Genomic DNA, 22,417 nt, shown 5'->3' with positions numbered 1-22,417 from the left:
TCCTGGTGCTATTGGACCTGTATGCGGCGTTTGACACCGTGTCACATAACATCTTGACTACCCGGCTAGCTAACATCGGCCTGGAACATAAGGCATTGGCATGGTTGAGGAGTTTCTTATCAAACCGCACCCAAAGTGTGACTATGGGTGCATACCGCTCAGAGGAGGTGGAGATCTCCAAAGGGGTGCCACAGGGCTCTTGTTTGAGCCCCACGCTTTTTAACATCTATGTGGCACCCCTGGCCAACATCATGAGAACCTATGGTTTCATCCCGGTATCATACGCGGATGATACCCAACTCCTCTTTCCTTTTAAATCTCTTACCACCGAGGTTAAGAACTCCTTTTCCCAGGGAATGAAAGCGGTGGCACATTGGATGTCGTCTAACTACTTGCAATGCAACGTTGGAAAGACTGAAGTCATGCTGTTCGGTGAAGCCAAACTCCTGTGGTCTCCGGACTGGTGGCCACTAGATCTTGGCCCAGTCCCTGAGCCCAAACAGGTAGTAAAAAACCTGGGAGTGAGATTGGATCAGGAGCTCTCACTGAAACAACATGGAAACCATGTGGTGGGTTCCTGCTTCCACATCATTGGCCTGCTACGGAAAGTGTTCCCATTGCTTCCTGACTCTACTAGAAGGACTCTGGTACAGGCACTGGTCCTGAGCCAACTAGATTACTGTAATGGCCTGCTACTGTCTGCAAATGAAGGAGTAATGGCAAGACTGCAGGTGGTTCAGAACATCGCTGCCCGCCTAGTACTGAATGCCCCTCCTCGAACCCCTTCTAAAACCCTGCTTGCGAAATTACATTGGCTATCAGTTAAACAGAGGGCCAAATTTAAAATATGCTGCATAATACACAAAAGCCTAAATGGACTTGGGCCAGCATACTTGGCAAATAAATTCATCCCTTATGTCCCTACCGCTCCCTTAGGTCAAGTGAGCAAGGCCTGCTCTGTGTACCCAGGGCTAAGAAAGCCAGACATGGGACCAGAGCTTTATCTGTGGCAGGACCCTCCTTATGGAACAGCCTCCCCAAGTCTCTCAGACAATGCAGAGAGCACTTTCCTTTTAGAAAGCCTTGAGAAAAGTCTTGAGACCAGTAAGGGTGAGTAATTCGCTTACCGCTCCCGGTATTATATAAACGCAAACTAACACTACTTCCACAGGTATACTACAGCGCCCAGACTACATCACTTTACAGCAATGAGCTCACGATTTAGGCTCACAGTTTAATCCTCAAGTCTTCAGACCAGTAGGAGAAAGTAGTTAGCTACCCACTCCCTATATACTATAAATGCATACTAACACAACTTACACAGTTATACTACAGCGGCTACTATCCTACAGCGCAAAGAGCCCATCACTTTACAGCAATCAGCTTGCTATGACCCCCAAGTCTTCAAACCGGTAGGCGTGAGTAATTCGATTCCCGCTTCCAGTATTGTATAAACACACAGTAGAGGTCAGTAGTTCACTTCCCACTCCCTGTATCGTATAAACGCCTACTAACACTACTTGCACACGTATACTACAATGCCCAGAGCCCATCCCTTTACAACAATCACCTCGGTTTGATCCCCAAGTCTTCACACCGGTAGACGTGAGTATTACGCTACCCGCATCCGGCATAGTATAAACGCACGATAGAGGCCAGTAGTTCGCTTCCCACTCCCTGTAAGGTATAAACGCCTACTAACACTACTTGCACACGTATGCTACAATGACAAGAGCACATCACTTTACAGCAATGAGCTCACGGTTTAGGCTCTCAGTTTCATACCCGAGTGTAGCAGCATATCATCTCAGCACCATGTCACTCTGAGCAACACTGCACTTTCAGACCATTAAGAGTGACTACTTTGCTTCGCACTTCCCCACAGAGGTTACAGTGCTCCTACCCTCCTTTCCTACTTTGTTTGCCCTTTTTTCCCCTTACTCGCATCAACGGAATCACAAAATGGCGGCCAACGCTTCCTAGTTGTAACTGCTCGCAGCGCTAGCAATCAATAAGCAGCATGCTCGTGCTCGTAACGCCCCAGCCAATCAGATGGCAGAATTCCCAAATACCGATATCTGTAAATTTCTACATTTCTCCAAAACTACAGAACGGATTTACACCAAATAAACAAAAGCGTGCTTTCTAGAACAAGACCCTTCTCCCTGCCAAATTTGGGGTAATTCCGTTCACCCATTCGACCTGTAGCCTTGTCTAAAGCTTCCTATGGAAATTAACATGGAGAAAACACGTTCGGGGACCCTCTTTTATCTCGGCCTCCCCCTTGACCAATCACCCCCAAACTTTCAATATAGGAGCTGATATGAACAAAGAATTAGTTTTGAAATTGTCATGAAGATTCATCAAACGACGCCAAAGTTATAAGCAAAACAAAAAATTTTCTTCCTATGGAAACTTGGTCCTAACTATAACTACCTACTGTCGACCGCCAGTAGGTAATATATATATATATATATATATATATATATATATATATATATATATATATATATATATATATATATATATATATATATATATATATATATATATGTCAGTTTCACACATCCAAGGATCGTACATCCAAAAGGAAAGCAGCACTCGCAGGAGGTAGTTCCAAAACCAATTTATTAGTGGCGGAACTAAACAGCAACGACGCGTTTCGCCGTGGGGCTTTGTCAAGTTGTTGCAGAGAGCAGAGACGCGCATGAACGATGTCAAAATGCCATGAAGAGCAAAGAAGGACTACATGATCTAGGACGCAAATGGGGCCATGTTGGAACGTTAAACATTGTTATTACTGCGCGTATAATACTACCCTATAGCGGTTCACAAATGTGCCATGGCTCGCCCACTGAATGAAAAGATTATAACACAAACATAATCTGGCCCTGAATGGGCAAAAGCAATCCAACTATAATGCTCACCTCATACGAGGACTAATGTAAGCATGCACCACAAAGGGAGAATAAGTCACATTATAACACATGTACATAACCCCTGATCTAATGTAGCCATCAATCTAAGCACAAATGCTTCTGGGTACAGTGTGAATATAGACACTCTCCAAAATAGTAAATAGTTATATACTTAAATTACGCCCTGTATTGGCATGGGCACATTGCCTACACAAAATATCACATGACATCTCCGCATACAAAATATATTAGCCAAGTTGAATGTTCAAAAAATTGACATTAAAAAACAAGATCAAGAAATTCAAAATTTCAAAGATCCATCCAATGAATCATCATATAGAATCAGAAAAAACACAATTGCAATACAAGATGGTAAGAAACAGACAAAATATATACATATGTACATACGTTCAAAGGGCCTATCCCAGATGTACAGAAAGTTCTTCATGCATATTTAGGCCCCTCGGATTCTTACTCTGTAAGTCGATTATGTACCTGGATATATCGCCAGTAGGTATATATAGTTAGGATTTTTTTCCTATGGGATTTTTGAAACTTCTATGTCGAATAACTTTGGCGTTTGAGGACAGAATTGGCTGAAATTTTCAGGAAAATGGAACATTTTGTTTCTGAGCAGCCCCTGAAAATTTGGGGGGGTTTCGTCAAGGGGGGGGCCGAGAAAAAAGGGGGGTCCCAAAACGTGTTTTTCCCATGCAATTTTCCATAGGGCGGTTGGCCTCACTTTTAGCCTGAACGGCTGAATGGATTTACACCAAACTTGGCAACATTGTAGGGACTGGTAGCCCGATGTGCCTTTGCTATGTCTCAAGATACAGGCTCCAGTGGTTTTTACGAAAATTAACTTTGAAAAATATATATTGGGCTACATTGGGCTATATATATGTTGGAGCCCAAATGTAGCCCAATGTAGCCCAATGTAGCCCAATGTAGCCCAAAGATGGCCACCAGAGACAAAAAAAAACAAATGTAGCCCAAATATCAGCCAGATGTAGCCCAACTATAGCCCAATGACAGAATGTCCCAGAGTGTTCTAAAGAACAACTAGAGTGCTAACAGTCCTACTTATTACAAAGGTATGGCACACCTGAAGCCATCTTGATTGGAATAAAGTGGTAACTCTTAAAACATTTAATTTAAAAAGGAACAAAATGAGGGGGTTCATTTTGCCATAGAAAGTATGATTAGCGAATATATGACGAAATCCCGCATACCATCAGTCCGCAAAACAAATCCCGCATGTACTATTAGGCCGCAAATTAAAATAACGAAAACTTTTAGAACGAATATGCCTTTAGCATACACTAAACAACTAAACTACCCTAAACCCTAAAACACTACCCCCAGCATGACCCTACACTACACAAACAGTACAACACTACCCTAAACCCTAAAACACTACCCCCAGCATGACCCTACACTACACAAACACTACAACACTACCCTAAACCCTAAAACACTACCCCCAGCATGACCCTACACTACGCAAACACTACAACACTACCCAAAACCCTAAAACACTACACCCCAGCATGACCCTACACTACGCAAACACTACAACACTACCCTAAACCCTAAAACACTACCCGCAGCATGACCCTACACTACACAAACACTACAACACAACCCTAAACCCTAAAACACTACCCCCAGCATGACCCTACACTACGCAAACACTACAACACAACCCTAAACCCTAAAACACTACCCCCAGCATGACCCTACACTACGCAAACACTACAACACTACCCTAAACCCTAAAACACTACCCCCAGCATGACCCTACACTACGCAAACACTACAACACTACCCAAAACCCTAAAACACTACACCCCAGCATGACCCTACACTACCCAAACACTACAACACTACCCTAAACCCTAAAACACTACCCCCAGCATGACCCTACACTACGCAAACACTACAACACTACCCAAAACCCTAAAACACTACACCCCAGCATGACCCTACACTACGCAAACACTACAACACTACCCTAAACCCTAAAACACTACCCCCAGCATGACCCTACACTACGCAAACACTACAACACTACCCTAAACCCTAAAACACTACCCCCAGCATGACCCTACACTACGCAAACACTACAACACTACCCTAAACCCTAAAACACTACCCCCAGCATGACCCTACACTACGCAAACACTACAACACTACCCTAAACCCTAAAACACTACCCCCAGCATGACCCTACACTACGCAAACACTACAACACTACCCAAAACCCTAAAACACTACCCCCAGCATGACCCTACACTACGCAAACACTACAACACTACCCAAAACCCTAAAACACTACCCCCCAGCATGACCCTACACTACGCAAACACTACAACACTACCCAAAACCCTAAAACACTACCCCCCAGCATGACCCTACACTACGCAAACACTACAACACTACCCAAAACCCTAAAACACTACACCCCAGCATGACCCTACACTACGCAAACACTACAACACTACCCAAAACCCTAAAACACTACCCCCAGCATGACCCTACACTACGCAAACACTACAACACTACCCAAAACCCTAAAACACTACCCCCCAGCATGACCCTACACTACGCAACCACTACAACACTACCCAAAACCCTAAAACACTACCCCCAGCATGACCCTACACTACGCAAACACTACAACACTACCCAAAACCCTAAAACACTACCCCCAGCATGACCCTACTCTACGCAAACACTACAACACTACCCAAAACCCTAAAACACTACACCCCAGCATGACCCTACACTACGCAAACACTACAACACTACCCAAAACCCTAAAACACTACACCCCAGCATGACCCTACACTACGCAAACACTACAACACTACCCAAATCCCTAAAACACTACCCCCAGCATGACCCTACACTACGCAAACACTACAACACTACCCTAAACCCTAAAATACTACACCCCAGCATGACCCTACACTACGCAAACACTACAACACTACCCAAAACCCTAAAACACTACCCTCAGCATGACCCTACACTACGCAAACACTACAACACTATCCTAAACCCTAAAACACTACGCCCAGCATGACCCTACACTACGCAAACACTACAACACTACCCTAAACCCTAAAACACTAGCCCCAGCATGACCCTACACTACGCAAACACTACAACACAACCCTAAACCCTAAAACACTACCCCCAGCATGACCCTACACTACGCAAACACTACAACACTACCCTAAACCCTAAAACACTACCCCCAGCATGACCCTACACTACGCAAACACTACAACACAACCCTAAACCCTAAAACACTACCCCCAGCATGACCCTACACTAAACAACCACCACAACTCTACACTACACTAACACAACACTACATTACACAACACTACACTACACTACACAATCACTAACCCACGAAAAAATTAACACAAACCCACTTACCTCTCTCGTCATCGTGGTTTTCACAACGCAAATGCATTTACATACATGCCTTTAAAACGTAATTCTTTGTAAAGGCATGCGCGATAAATGCACATGCGTTTTGAAAAAATGCGGGATAATGGTATGCGAGGTCAATGACCTTGCGGGATAATGGTATGCGGACTGAAAGTCTGCGGGATAAAAAATGCGGGAAAATGGCTGCAAACCATGATTAGCAGCTGACTTCCCTGGTGAGCACTAGCTTTACTACAGTGATCTAATGAGCAACTAGAGTGCTAACATTCAGAATTTATGGCAAATGTGTGACACATCTGAATGCCTTCTTGATAGAACCAAAGTAAACAAGCATTGAAAATGCAATAGATCTCGCCCTCGTTTAAGTTAAAGCCATTCTGTTTGTAATGAGGTGGCTTTTTAGCTTTGCTTTTATTAGTGTTTTTAAAACTTTCATGTAAATAACATGCATATGTATGCATATATGTATATGTATGCATGCATTTATATTTATATAGATATGCAGATTATATATGTTTATATATGTATATTACCTACTGGCGATAGCCAGTGGGTATATATAGTTAGGATTTTTTCTCTATGGGATTTCTGAAAATTCTATGTCTAATAACTTTGGCGTTTGTGGACGGAATTGGCTGAAATTTTCAGGAAATGGCACATTTTGTTTCTGAGCAGCCCCTAAAAATTTGGGGGGGTTTCGTCAAGGGGGGGCCGAAAAAAAAGGGGGGTCCCAAAACGCGTTTTTCCCATTCATTTTTCCATAGGGCGGTTGGACTCACTTTTAGCTCGAACGGCTGAATAGATTTACATGAAACTTGGCAAAATTGTAGATATGGTTTGCCCGACGTGCCTTTGCTATGTCTCAATATATGTGCTCCAGTGGATTTTGAGAAATTAACGTTTAAAAAAATATATATATCTGTGACAGCGCTCCGGTTAGCGCCCCGGTTCGCGTACCTGACGCGTAACGGAACTTCGCAAAGCGAAGCTGATTGGCTCTCCGGTGTCTGTCAACATTCTAAACAGTCCGGAGCGGCCGCCATCTTGTCTCTCAGTACGATCGAGAGACAAGATGTGGTGAAAAACGAAGGGGGAAATGAAGGAAAGGGGGCAAGCTAGACCACTCCTGACCCCCTAGGATTGATGAGGGGGATATTAAAGTGCCCCGCGGGGCATAAAATAAAAATAAAAATGTTTGCGATTTTACGCCGTAGAGGCGCGTCCCGGTACGCGAACCGGGCAGCTCACCGGGCAGCTCACCGGGCAGCTAACCGGGCAGCTAACCGGCAGCGTAGCTGTCAACATTGTAAACAGTCCGGAGCGGCCGCCATCTTGTCTCTCGGTAGGTTCGAGAGACAAGATGTGGTGAAAAAAGAAGGGGGAAATGAAGGAAAGGGGGCAAGGTAAACCCCTCCTGACCCCCTAGGATTGATGAGGGGGATATTAAAGTCCCCCGCGATTTTTCGCGGTAGAGGCGCTTCCCGGTACGCGAACCGGGCAGCTAACCGGCAGCGTAACGGGAGTCCGCCATCTTGTGTTTTTGGAGCGTCCGGTTCGCGTACCGGGTAGCGTCCCGGTAAGCGTAACAAGGGGAAAACCAAGAGAAACAGTAAAATAAAAATTAAGGGAATAGATTTCCAGCAAACTTGGCAAAATTGTAGGGACTGTTTGTTTGATGTGCCTTTGCAAGGCCTCAAGATATGTGCACGTGTGGATTTTGTCTAATTAAGGTTTAACAAAAAATATATATCTGTAAGCGTGCTCCGGCACTCTTACGTTACGGGTTTTGTTTGCGCTGCAGAGCCGATACGTCACGGTTATGCGACGCGTCATGAGGCGTCTCACGTGGCTACGTGATACGTCACGTAATAAAGAATATATTTTACAGCTATAGATATTAGCTTTTAAAAAACCAATGAAATTCACTGAAAAAACCATAGGTTATAGACCATATATAGTTAGGAATTTGCATTTACAAAACCTTGAAAACTCACTGAAAAAACCATAGGTTAGAGACCATATATAGTTAGCTGGACATTTTATTGACATAAAACCAATGAAATTCCATATATAGTTAGTTGCACTAACTATATATCGCGCACCCGCAATCCACTGCTGATGATGTCACATATTACATCATTCATGACATGGTCAGTGACATCACTGATGACATCACTGATGACATCTCAAATGACATCACTGATGACATCACTATGGTTTTTTCAGTGAATATACATATACATATACATATATATGTATAGTATATATATCTGTATTATATATATATACATATATATATATATATATAAATAAATATATATATATATATATATATATATATATATATATATATATATATATATATATATATATTACCTACTGGCGGTCGCCAGTAGGTATATATAGTTAGGATTTTTTCTCTATGGGATTTTTGAAAATTCTATGTCTAATAACTTTGGCGTTTGTGGACGGAATTGGCTGAAATTTTCAGGAAAATGGCACATTTTGTTTCTGAGCAGCCCCTGAAAATTGGGGGGGGGTTCGTCCAGGGGGGGTCGAGAAAAAAGGGGGGTCCCAAAACGTGTTTTTAACATTGAGTTTTCCATAGGGCGGTTGGCCTCACTTTTAGCCCGAACGGCTGAATGGATTTGCACGAAACTTGGCAAAATTGTAGGGACTGGTAGCCCGATGTGCCTTTTGTAGGTCTCAATATATGTGCTACAGTGGATTTTGAGAAATTAACGTTTAAAAAAAGATATATATCTGTAACAGCGGACCGGGCAGCGCTCCAGTACGCGTACTTTTTGCGCAACGGAGCTTTGTGAAGCGAAGCTGATTGGTTCTCCGGCGTCTGTAAACATTCCAAACAGTCCGTAGCGGCCGCCATCTTGTCTCTCGGTAGGATCGAGAGACAAGAGGAGGCCAAAGCGAAGGGGCAAATGACCATAAGGGGGCATAGTAGATCCTCGCTGACCCCCTTGGTTTGATGTGGAGGTTTTAAAAGGGCCCCGCGGGGCAAAAAAAAATAATAATAATAATAATCGAACGGCTGAATGGATTTGCACGAAACTTGGCAAAATATTAGGGACTGGTAGCCCGATGTGCCTTTGCTAGGTCTCAATATATGTGCTGCAGTGGATTTTGAGAAATTAACGTTCAAAAAAAGATATATATCTGTAACAGCGCTCCGCTTCGCGTACTTTTCGCGTTACGGAGCTTTGCGAAGCTGATTGGTTCTCCGGCGTCTGTCAACATTCCAAACAGTCCGTAGCGGCCGCCATCTTGTCTCTCGGTAGGATTGAGAGACAAGAGGAGGCCAAAGCGAAGGGGGAAATGACCATAAGGGGGCATAGTAGATCCTTCCTGACCTCTTAGGTTTGATGTACCATTTTGCCAAGTTTGGTGTAATTCCGTTCAGCCATTCAGGCTGTAGACGTATGTAAATGTCCTATGGAAAATTGCATGGGGAAAACACATTCGAAAGTGTTGAAATTTAGAACCAATTAAAATGTTACTTTGGTTTTGTATTTGTGTGTGATGAAAGTTAATTGGTTATGTATATATGTCAAATGAGAGGAAACCACAGCCATTTTGTGATACTACTGTCTGAGGTACATTTGTGAGGAATTTTTGGTGGTGAATTTCTGGTGTTTGATTTACACAGTACTAACACTTCTCCTACTTTTAAAAAGGTGAGTTGTTAATTTGTAAGGGGAACTATGTTGTACACTTGAAGATAATTTGAAAAATGTTTTCTGTTATTTATTTGCAGTCCTTCTGTTATACTAAATACTTGATAAAGTTAGTTTTATATTATGTATTACTAAAAACGATAAATGAAAGTGATTATTTTTTTCTGCAATTTACAGCAAGCAATTTCAAAATAAAATGGCTCACAATGAAGAGACCGTGGCAATTTCTTTTGAATTGTCCACTACATAGATTGAAATTGAGAGCACCAATAATGAAATATTGTCACAAGGAGGAGATGACTTGTATGATTCCATTAGATTGATTGAAATGGACAGCACCAATAATGAAATATTGTCACAAGGAGATGACTTGAATGATTCCACTACATTGATTGAAATTGAGAGCACCAATAATGAAATATTGTCACAAGGAGGAGATGACTTGTATGATTCCATTAGATTGATTTAAATGGACAGCACCAATAATGAAATATTGTCACAAGGAGGAGATGACTTGAATGATTCCACTACATTGATTAAAATTGAGAGCACCAATAATGAAATATTGTCACGAGGAGATGACTTGAATGATTCCACTACATTGATTGAAATTGACAGCACCAATAATGAAATATTGTCACAAGGAGGAGATGACTTGAATGATTTTTTTGATCAATCTGTTGATGGCGAATTTATCGAATGTTTGGAGACCATAGAGTTAGAAGAATCATCATTGCAGACTTTTCATGAGGAAATTGCTGATGAGGACATGTTACTAGTTCTTTCAAATTTAGAAAATTCTGAAGAATAAATTTATATTTAGAAATCAAAAATTGTTTGAGACATTATTCATTTTTATTTTTAATTTATGAGGTTGTAGCGAAGTGATTGTAGTATAAAATGAGACTTATAGTATAGAGTGCAACATTTTTATGTTACATGGTAAGTTTACTCATATTTACTTCTCTTCTGCCACTATATTATCTCCAATGTGTATTTGACATCTCTTCTTCATCTCCGGCCTCCTTTCTCTCACTGTGTGTCTCCGATGCATCTTATCGCTGCTATTTTGTGTAATTACAGAAGAGAGTAAAATAAAATAGTTCGGAACGTGAAAAGGGGGCAAAGTAGAGTACCCCTCACCCCCTAGGCCTTTTTAGGCGGTCCCAAAAGGATCAGTTTCTGCTTTCCTGAGAGATTATGGTATGAGTTCCATATACCACAATAATTTGCATTACAACATGCAAGATATCTATCTCCTATTACCAACTTTTGGAGATATTCGCGCTAAGCGCGATTATCTCCAAAAGCTAACACCTGCCCTGAGCAGTTCTTAGCCATGTTATCCAATGGGAGGTGGATAACATGGCTAAGAACATTAGCTCGGTAATGCATGAATATCGCTGACTTTTTAGCGATATTCATGCATTGCGGCCGTTTATTATCGCATTTGCGATAAACCTTGATAATAGCAAGGTTTATCTTCGATAATTTCTGACGATGCTTAGCGGTAAAAAATTCGTTGGTAAGCATCGTTAGCGATAAATATCGCTTAACTTTGGTAATATGCACCAACGTCTGTTAACGTTCGATTCGAAGGAAATGAGGAAGTGTTGAAAAATATTGTCTGCGCCATCTTGCCTTTTTTGAAATGCCACACTTTTGTCGTGCACGGCAGCCATTTTAGATGCCTTGACCAGACCCACTCTCTGCACGCTGTCGATTCGTAGCATGGCTCCCCACCCTCGCAAGCATCTTCCCCAGGCACTGGTCACCCCCGCTCTCTGTCTTATGCATCAGCAATAAACCTCCCCCCATCTGCGCTGCTCTTCCCTGAAAATCACACTCTGTGCCCGCCCGACACCTCCCTTTCGCCCTATTCACTACCGCACCCTCTGACACTCCTCTTCCTCTGTGTCCGATTGTCCAGGCTATCACCTAGCCCTGCAGATGTAGTTTATGGCTCCAGCTGTAAAGAATCACCCCTCTTTAAAGGAGTTATAGTAGATCAAGGCCCACACCCGATGAGATCCGTCACACCACACGTGTTCCTACTATCTGAAAACCATCCTGTATTGTGATTGGGGAGGGGACCGAGCCTGAAGCGGAAGATTCCAGGAATGACTCTTTGTACATCAAAGTTTTTACAATTATGTGTCACATTAAAAATATATAGCACTCCAACAAAGTAGTAGGAATATAAAACTTTAATAACATATAAATATATACAACAAAACAAAAACAGTAAAAACATTTAAACAACGAAGAGACCGTGGCAATTTCTTTTGAATTCCTGATGAGGACATGTTACTAGTTCTTTCAAATTATGAAAATTCAGAAGATGTTGCCTGGGGGTGGGTCGTCAGTAGCAGTCTGTTGTGCGAATAGTTCCAAGGCAGCAGAACGCGCTGAAATCTAGATGGCACGAAAGTGATGTCTAGCAAGTTGCCGCCCAGCAAATAACGGCGTGGGGCGCCGCGGGGGTGAGTGAGTCCAGTAGGCACCACAGCTATTCTTACCGGCATTGCAGAATTACTGCTGGGGACAATGCCTGTGCTGTAGCAGGGTCACAGCAGAAACAAAAAGGATTCTGTTGAAGATGTTGTTGGTTTTCAATTTGAAAACAGTTCTGGTGTCAACTGCTATGCTAATGTAGTGGTTAATGTTTTGTTTTCTCTAGAAAATGTAAAAGAGGGGGAGGCAGTCCAAAGTTCCGTTAAAAGGGCAAAGGAAAGGATCGGTGGTTTGAACTATCAGTCAAAAAGGGGAGGGGGTGCAACAATTTTTCCTACCGGGTCACACTGTGCTTTCACCAGAACTGAGGTCTGCAGGATTCTAGTAATTCAAAGTGAGGCTGGCGCCAGCATGGGAGCGCCGACGTCCCGCGGATACAGTTTCGTCACTCCACGGGCGATCATGGCAGTCATTCCCCATCGGGGGTCGGAGACTCCCGCGGCTCCTCTAGAATCTTCAAGGTCGTGGAGGACTACGGTGGTGGAGTCAACCAGTGACCGGGCCATTTCTTTATGCTGGGCCCGCTCTTGCCAGGTCGACCGCCATTTTGAGAGTTCGGTAGCTACTGGCGATCGCGGGGTCAAATGAGCGGACGGGCTCCACCCTGCCGGGCGAGACGTTGCAGCATGGCCACAGTGGAAGAACCCTTTTCCGGGCGCCTGGAGCGCTGAGGGTGCAGCTGGGAAGCCTCCACCTGGGGAGGCGGGGGAGGCCTGTTCGCATCGTCTCTCCCTCCCAGTGCACCCCACGGCGTCTCGCTTGAGATTTGTTATGGCCGGACCAGGCGATGAGGACGAGGGGGGGGGGTCGGAGGCATGTGCAAGACATCCCCCCCCAGTGTTGTCGCAGCCATTATTCAAGACAGAAGAAGTGTCCCGTCCGTCTTCGGGCCGGGCTTCCGGTGGATGTCGGCCGGACGCCCCTGGCTCTGGCCCCATGAACGGGTTCCTTGGTTTATCGGCTGCAGCCGGATCCCGTCGGCCTCGGCCCCCCGACCGTTGGTGGCCGGACCGGAAGAGCATGTGGCGGGACTACCTGAAACTGTCAAGGGCCACCGCGGCCGGACTGGGAGAGAGAGGGGAGGGTCGAGGAGATATTCCCCCCCCTGCAACTCTTCAGCGTTGTAAAGGCAATCCCCTGGCCGGGTCCCGCTGGCCTCGGCCTCTCCTCCGGCTACACCCTACGTTAGGATCTCCTGGCCGAGGCGTGGCAGCAGGACCCGCCTTATATGGGCTGCTCCCGGCTGGGCGTAGCCGCAACCCTGCCCCACCTTGGAAGTTTCCAGAGTGGGGGCGGATGTTCTACTGACTTGCATTTTCCCTAGTCTATCGATTTTTTTGGCGTGGCAGGCGGTGGGACAGCGAGGGGTGATTTGGTTTCTCTTACTGTTTTTCTGGTCTCTCACCACTGGCATATTTTAACGTTTTCTTGTTTCTAGGACATTAATAGGTTTTATCATTACGTTATGTTATCGTTTCTTTGTTCGTTGTTTAATAAAAGTTCATGTTCATCAGTGGCCTACTGATTTTCGTTTTCCTATTCTTTTCTTTCCAGGTTGTTTCATGCTAAAGTTTCTGTTAACAGGATACAGTGATCACTTCGTTATTATTGCATATGTCCTTTTCACTAGGGGTGCTCTCTGGTCGGGCCAGATGACGTATCTCTAGTAAATGGTCCGGGTGAAACAGGTGCATCAATCAGTGGGGAGTAGATAGGCATGACAGATTACAACGGGGGAGAAAGGTCCGCATTACGTACCCTTTCACTATTTGCAAAGATTTTCCTACGTATATTTGCAAACAGGCAATACCTCCAAAAAGAACCAATTCCCAAACAGTCAATGTTTGGGGAAACAATCAATCAATGAGGAACGAAATAGGCACGACGTGTTAAAGGTTTGCATTACCTACCCTTCACTATCTGCAAAGGGAGAGAGAATATTCCTATTCTTCCTCGTTTGCAGGCAGAGAAGATTCTTAAGAGAATCAACTTCGAACAATTCAATGCTCGATTCAAACAATCAACAAGGGGTACTGTGAACACAAATGAACGCCGCTTATGTACATACACATTGGTATTATCAACAGGTTGTTCCTAATGTTTCTATTTTAGGGAGGTCAAAAAGAGATCCCATTAGTGGCCTACTGATTTTGCTCGATTCCTTTTGTTTTTTTACACGATTTTTCGCTATCTGCAAAGACTAAACAGAGTATTGCGACTCTGTGCTTGTTTGTAAATAGAGAATGAACCAAAGAGAACAATCAATCAAATGGAGAGAGAAGCAGGCACGACGGATTACAACGGGGGCAACGGGGGCAAAGGCCTGTGTTAACTACCCTTCACTATCTGCAAAGAGAGAGTACTCCTAATAGAAATGAGGGGTGGGGGGCAGCATTCAAAGCAGATCAGTGTGCATAAACACGAAAATGTTTTTACTTACCACGTACTTGACATTCGACAGCTTATGATATTTGCTATTAAAAAACCATTGAAATTCACTGAAAAAACCATAGGTTATAGACCATATATAGTTAGGAATTAGCATTTAAAAAACCTTATTTTACTCACACAAAACCATTAAAATTCCATATATAGTTAGTTGCACTAACTATATATCGCGCACCCGCAATCCACTGCTGATCATGTCACATATTACATCATTCATGACATGGTCAGTGACATCACTGATGACATCACTGATGACATCTCAAATGACATCACTGATGACATCACTGATGACATCTCATTTGACATCATTCTTGTGCTAATACGATAAACCTCTTCAGACTCTAATATAACCTTAGATACACTCAGTGTATACAGACACTCACACACTGCCACTCATCCATGGAGTTACTCACACACCCAGTCAGTCATGCAAAGAAACAATCTCACCTCCATTTCTTCAACTATACAGTTAAACACACCTTACTTATTGAAACATATACTAACACATATTTACTCTCTTATACAATCCCTGATACAAGTTCACAATGATCGATACAACCACTCACTCATTCAGTGGCTCTCATGCACAGTTATTTATATATGCCAACTCTCACATGTACTGTGTTTAACATATGTACTTACTATGACATGTAGCATTGAGATATCCATTCACTCATCAATACACTCATGCACACAGTCAACTGCCCATGTAGCTGTTTCCACATGCAGTCTTGAACTCATACACCTAGTGAATAAACTGCTCACACATCTATGCATAGAGTCACACACCTTCCAGCCACCCCCACACAAACTCAATCTCCCATAGAAATACTTGGGCAACCAATTAATAACACATATAGCCTCTCGTATAGCTAATGATCAACACATGCAGCAGTTTACATCACAACAGACATAATGATGCACAAATTAAGACAGTTTAGTCACTAACCCATGCATTCAGTGAGACACATTTAATCACTCACTCATACAGTCAGTCACGCACCTACTAAATCCTTCATCCAGACACTTATACATCCACTCATTCTTCAATATGTAAGACATATTTTAACTTTACAGAAACATACAGTCACTGGATGTTGTCATCAGTGATGTCATCAGTGATGTCATTTGAGATGTCATCAGTGATGTCATCAGTGATGTCACTGACCATGTCATGAATGATGTAATATGTGACATGATCAGCAGTGGATTGCGGGTGCGCGATATATAGTTAGTGCAACTAACTATATATGGAATTTCAATGGTTTTGTGTGAGTAAAATAAGGTTTTTTAAATGCTAATTCCTAACTATATATGGTCTATAACCTATGGTTTTTTCAGTGAATATATATATAGATAGATAGATAGATAGATAGATAGATAGATAGATAGATAGATAGATAGATAGATAGATAGATAGATAGATAGATAGATAGATAGATAGATAGATAGATAGATAGACAGGCTAGATACAAAAGTCCTGGTTTTTGATTCTCAAAACAAAATCTGGTCACCCTAACCCTTTGTGTTTAATTGTTTACTGGTGCCATACATGAAAGATGGAGAGAACCAAAAAGTACACTTTGATGTTAGGGGGACGTGACCCTCTTAGCCCCTGGGATGTCTGAATACAAAGCTGTGTTGTTCGCAGGCGGCATTCAGAGTGAACGTCTGAGATGCCCTTAAACCTATCCACTGGAATGTACCCTCTTGAACATAGTAATCACTGCAGTTTAGAGGTGAGATGCAGTTGTGATTGCGGGATCGTTTTGAGCTGCTGTCTTTTGGTGAGTGTGGCCCCTTGTAGCCTCCACAGTTGACGACCTGCAGATGGAGAGCTTAAAATACCCACTTCAAAAAACACGACGTGTGAATCACAGCAGTACAAGTGAGAAAAACAAAAGCTAGACGTTTTCATATCCCAATTGCAATCATTGGAATGATGACAGTTTTAGCAATCAACGTATCATAAGGGACTAGGAAAACAGATGTTTAATGTGTAGCACAAGGTTCAGCTGGAAAGTGAAAGCTGTTCTGTCAAACTGCCAAAGAAATGGGTTACAAAGTAGACAAGCTTTGGCAACGCGAATAGTTCTGGCTTTTTATTTGTTCATTGGGCGACACGCCCATCTATAAAACACACACCATAAACTACCAAGCACTTTCAGTAATCCAAGTCGTTGCCCATTGGCATTGACAATGATTTTTGGATACTGCACCCTAGCAAAAATATTACAAATATTACCAACGGTTCTATGGCTTTTAAACATCTTTAACAGAGGTGCCTGTGTCAGTTTCCTAAGTTCATTCCACTTGGATGTCTTTCACTTTGACTTACCTTCTTTTTTTCAAAAAGCACTTTCTAACCTCAATATGTCTGTGTTTTTCTCAGGGTGTTTATCTTCACAGCTCTTTTGTTATCCTGCCACAAGGACCCCTCATATGTTCACCAGTGTACAGCACTTATATATACCTCCGGATGCATCTGTATGAAGTTTCTTTCTTTGGCAAAAAAAATGTTCACAAAACTACGTTTTTGTTTTAAAAACGTATTTCCAAACCTTATTTTATAAAGCATGTTATTAGCATTTGTAGATTGGTAATCAGAATACCACGGTTTACAGGGAAAAGATCGTGGTCAATATAAATAGTAGACATTTTTGGTGCTCCACTTTATTTATATCTGCGACCACCCCACTCTTGCATCCCAGTCCATTAGGAGCACCCCCCCTTGATTGTGCTTCAAACCAAGCCCTTTGCACCACTCCCATCAAACCGTCTATTGCCTTTAAACTCATCTCCCATCCCACAGGAATCCATCTTGATTTTGAGGCAGCAATCCTACTCCCTCCAGATCTCACCATGTTTGTATGGGAAACCCCTTACACAATATATGGCGTGCTCTAAACTCATGCAACAATCCATAGTCATCTTTCACTTCTCCAAAGACTGGCCTTCCACACTCTTCCATACTTGTGCAATATCCCGCTTAGCAACCGCCAAGCCAAGCCACAGTAGGGCTCTCTTATATCTATCACCGTCCAAGCCTGCTGAAATGTGAACTAGTATTCAAGCCTAGGGACCCTGGGGAGAGTGCCACATAGTCCGGCTCTCAGGCATAAAATAACCCCTGTCCAGGACACCTCAAGACCGCTACATTGCCTATTAGTGTGCAAAATGTCCCTGTATGGGTAGAGCATCGAAGGCAAAGTGGTGTGGTGACCATCCCCATCCACCATAGCCTACCTCTAATGAAGTAGAATTGATGTAGGTATTTCATCTGAATGGTGCGAAATTTGGTCAAAATGGTGGATTCATGTGCAGATTTTAACGCCTCCTTCCAAGATCATCTGCAATTGGGTCCAGGTCACATTCCCAGGCTTCACACAATTGCACAAAGGAGTGAGTGTGTTATTCACCAGGGATTTACATATGCTTGACATTTTGTGCTCACTGGGGGTGGGGGTGTTGAGGATAATCTTGGATTCTAGTGTGCTGCAATCTCAGAGTACCTCAGGATTAGAGATAAATAGTGTGAGAGCGTGCCTACATTGAAGGTAATGATTAATCTGGCTACAGTCAAGACTACTCTTTTTCCAGGTCACTAAAAAATTGGAGCATTGTCCCTGTCGTAAGATTCCCCCAATGTCGACAACCCAATGAGACCCCATTGCCTAAATCCCTGTAGTTCCCCTACCTGTTAGAGCTGTTGCCCAGCACAGAGCATTCTTTTCACGAGTTAAGCACTTAGTCCAACCCAGGGCTCTGAATGTTGTGTTCCAAACTGTGAGCACCACTTGTGTGGCTGGGGAAAGAGGGAGTGCTGTAGAGCCTCCATATATGGGATGCATATCCTGGGTAATCGAATCTATTGAACTACCATTCACCAAGGAGACATAATTGGGAGACCCAGTAGGATGAAACTATGTAGTCAACGGCGATATCCCCATCATAGTTAGACTTGAAACATTTTTTCAATATAATCCATGGGTTTTGGTGATCAAAAACAATCTTACAGCATTGCATTAATCCGAGAAAAAAAGGAAGCGGGTACGGGATATGGAAAGTTCTGCAGCTGGCAGACAAGGCACGTTAGTGCCACCATCTTAAAGATCACTGATTCCGCCATGGAAAGGCTGGAGGGTATTCACTTTGAAGGGCCGTTGCGGGCCCCGTGGGGGGTGGAGGGGTGTGGGGCTGCACTTTGGGGGTTACATTGCCATGCACAAGGTGGCAGGCACCGCGCAGTGCCGGCCACGTTGTCCATGGCAATGCACGACATGCCATTTGACCATTGCGGCGGGTGCTGCATACAACAGCACCCGCCGCAATGTTAGAAATGCGGAATGTGACCTCCAGGATGGCAGTTGCATCCTAATTAGCAGTGTGGGACCACCGCACGTTTGGTGGCCGGTCCCAGCACCGCGAGCGTGGCGGGCGGACTAAAGTCCGTCTGCCATCCTAATGACCCCCCAAGTGTTCGCTCAATGATCTTGCTCAGCTGAATGTTAACTGTGGATTCCTCGTAAGTGTCCCACCTATAATCAGATCAGATGCCAGTGCCTATTCAATACAGCTGTAATTGCCTGTTGTTTCCTATTGTAAGTTGTGATAAATCTGCAATTGTTCTCTTTATCATTTGATTTACTCTTATCCTTTTTTAAATAGTACATTTTCTCTCTTGCATTTCCTCACTCTGTTATTGGCTGTCATTAGAATTCTTTCATTGTACCCATGCTCTCTAAACTGCTTCAGAATATCCATATCTATTTCCACATGCATTTCTTGTCCACTACAGATTTTCCCCACCGGTAATCCCCATAATGTATGCTATTCTTAAGTGCTACAGGGTGACCACTTCGGTCATTTAAAATTATATTACCAGCTGTGGCTTTCCTATGGAGTGTGGTTACCAGTTTGTCCTTTTCCAGAGTTATCTTCACATCCAAATATTCTAGTACCACTTTACACATACTTCTGTAAAATGTAAGGTTTAACTTATTACTATTAATGTCTTTCACAAAGCTTTCTGCTTCACATACGCTCTCTTCCATATTTTAAATAGGTCCACAATCAAATGGACCAAAAGCACAATATGCTTGGCCCACTTTTCCATGTCTTGCTCACTGACCAACTGCTCCTCCCACCAGCCATATGCAAGTCTGCATATCTGGGAGTGAAGCAAGTGCCATCACAGTTCCTCTCTGTTGCTCCAACAGCTCCTCATTGAAAATAAAAATATTTTTGGGTGGACACCATCTGATCATTTTCAGAGGCATCTTATTTGCCAGAAGACTCCCCAGGTCTGCTATTATTGGCCTACCTAGGGGGTAAATTGCATTTTTTGTGAATCTTAGGGATAAGATAGAACATAGGTAACCTGGGTTGATCATTCATTAAGAATTTAAACTCGTCCCAATTGATCAAAACGTGTTCCCTCCGGTCAGAAAGAACTTTAAAAAAGCCTTGCTTGACCCTTAAGTATCACTTTTGTCTATTTGTTTGTAACATTTTTCATAATTTAATTATGCGTAAGCCTCTGCCATATACATCCCCTTGGGCCTTACCATCACATTGCCTCCTTTGTCAGAATTAGTTATCACACAATTCACGTTTGTTGTCAATCTAGTCATAGTGTTTTCAATCGCCTTATCTTTTCTGTACCATGGCTACTCAGTCACCTTTTCCTGTAACTTCCTTATTTTACTGATTACCAATTCTGCAAAAACATCTATATTGTCATGCTGGGTGTGAGGAACATACTTAGATTCAGGCTTGAAAGTTGTGCTCCCTTCCTTCGCAATATATATACATAATCTTTCAATCACTTTAATTTCATACATCTACCCTCAAAAGTGCCTTTGCATTCCCTTTCTAATTCCAACAATTCTGCCATTAATTCAACATCAGCTACTAGCAAATGACTATGGTATTTCATTTTTTTTGTATTACTTTTGGTTGTACTACTTCACACATTTTCTTCAATTTCAATCAACTGATAAATCTGTATAAATCTGCTTTAGATTGAGTGTAATCAAAGTTCGAGTCTTGTCAATAAGACAAAGCCAGAGATAGGATTTAAGTATACATTGCCGATGGTTCCTTTGTTAAATTTATTACCATAATTTTGTTCATTTCTGTCTGTGGGTGCTCATTCTGGCCTTTGCATTCTCCTCCTACTTGGCCGCCACTCCTTTGTTTCCTGCTCCTTTTGGTTTGCTGCAGCCTTTTCTTGGTCTGTGATTTGTCCATCAGTCTGATCTTAAAAAATAAAATGTGTCCAATATTGATGTTTGTTTTATTTCCCCGGTCTTTTCTCACTTCACTTGTTCTCTCTCACTCAAGCATGGTTCTGAGCTTTTATCTGAACTGAGGTCACTCGTTGTCTCTTGTCTGTTCTATTTAATTCTTAAAACCACTTTTAAACCATTTTGCAAATGTGTAAATTTGTCCTCTTTCATAATCAATACAATTCCGATTACATTTTCAAGCCTTCTTCTGTTTGATAGTGTCATTATATTTTTTCAATTCATCTTTCATTTCCATTCTCAATTGGTTCACCACCTCTTTCTGATTCATTCAATTCCTTCAATTTAATTAAAAATCTAATTTCTCTACTGGCCTACCAGTGGAATTATACCAAATGCACAGTGACATACGACTCCCTAGGCTACTAGACCCCCTACAAGAGGCTAAAGAAAAGGGTCTCCTCCTGCAGTCTATGAGGGAGGCTTGGATAGTCATGCTCCCGAATCTAGGTAGATACGTGCTGGACCCGGGATCGCACAGGCCTTTATCAATGCTTGGAGTTGATACAAAGATACTTGCCAAGATTCTCCCAACTCGGCTCAGTAGAGTGGTGACCGAGCTGGTCCATGAAGATCAGTGTGGGTTTCTACCGGGAAGGGGAATGCACTTGAATATCTGCCGCCTCTCGCATGTGTTACACTCGATGGCTGCCAGTGATGATAGAGCGGCAGTAGTCGCCCCAGATATCGAAAAAGCATTTGACACTGTGCAGTGGGAATACATGTGGGAGGTTCTAAAAAAGATGGGACTTGGCTGCGATTTTATTACATGGGTCCAGCTACTTTATCAGAGTCAGAAAGCCTTATATGCGAATGGGACATTTCTGATATTTGGTGAAGCAAGAGAATGGTACCAAATCCCTTAAGGTCATTTTCTTCAATACACCAAAATATGACACACAGTTTGCGAAATATGGCCTTCCTTTCCAGAGGAACCAACAGAGCCACACACACTGGCACTGTTGCTCAACCTGGGGTCTACTAAAGGCCTAAGCTCCAATTTTTGCAAGGCCCTCAAAGAATACTGCACAGTTGACACATCTCTGATAAAAGGCCGATGGTTGGAGGACCT

The sequence above is a fragment of the Lissotriton helveticus genome, chromosome 2_1, assembly GCF_964261635.1.
Source record: "Lissotriton helveticus chromosome 2_1, aLisHel1.1, whole genome shotgun sequence".
NCBI classification, from domain to species: domain Eukaryota; kingdom Metazoa; phylum Chordata; class Amphibia; order Caudata; family Salamandridae; genus Lissotriton; species Lissotriton helveticus.
The sequence above is the reverse complement of the archived record's forward strand: the minus strand, read 5'-3'. Positions refer to the sequence as shown.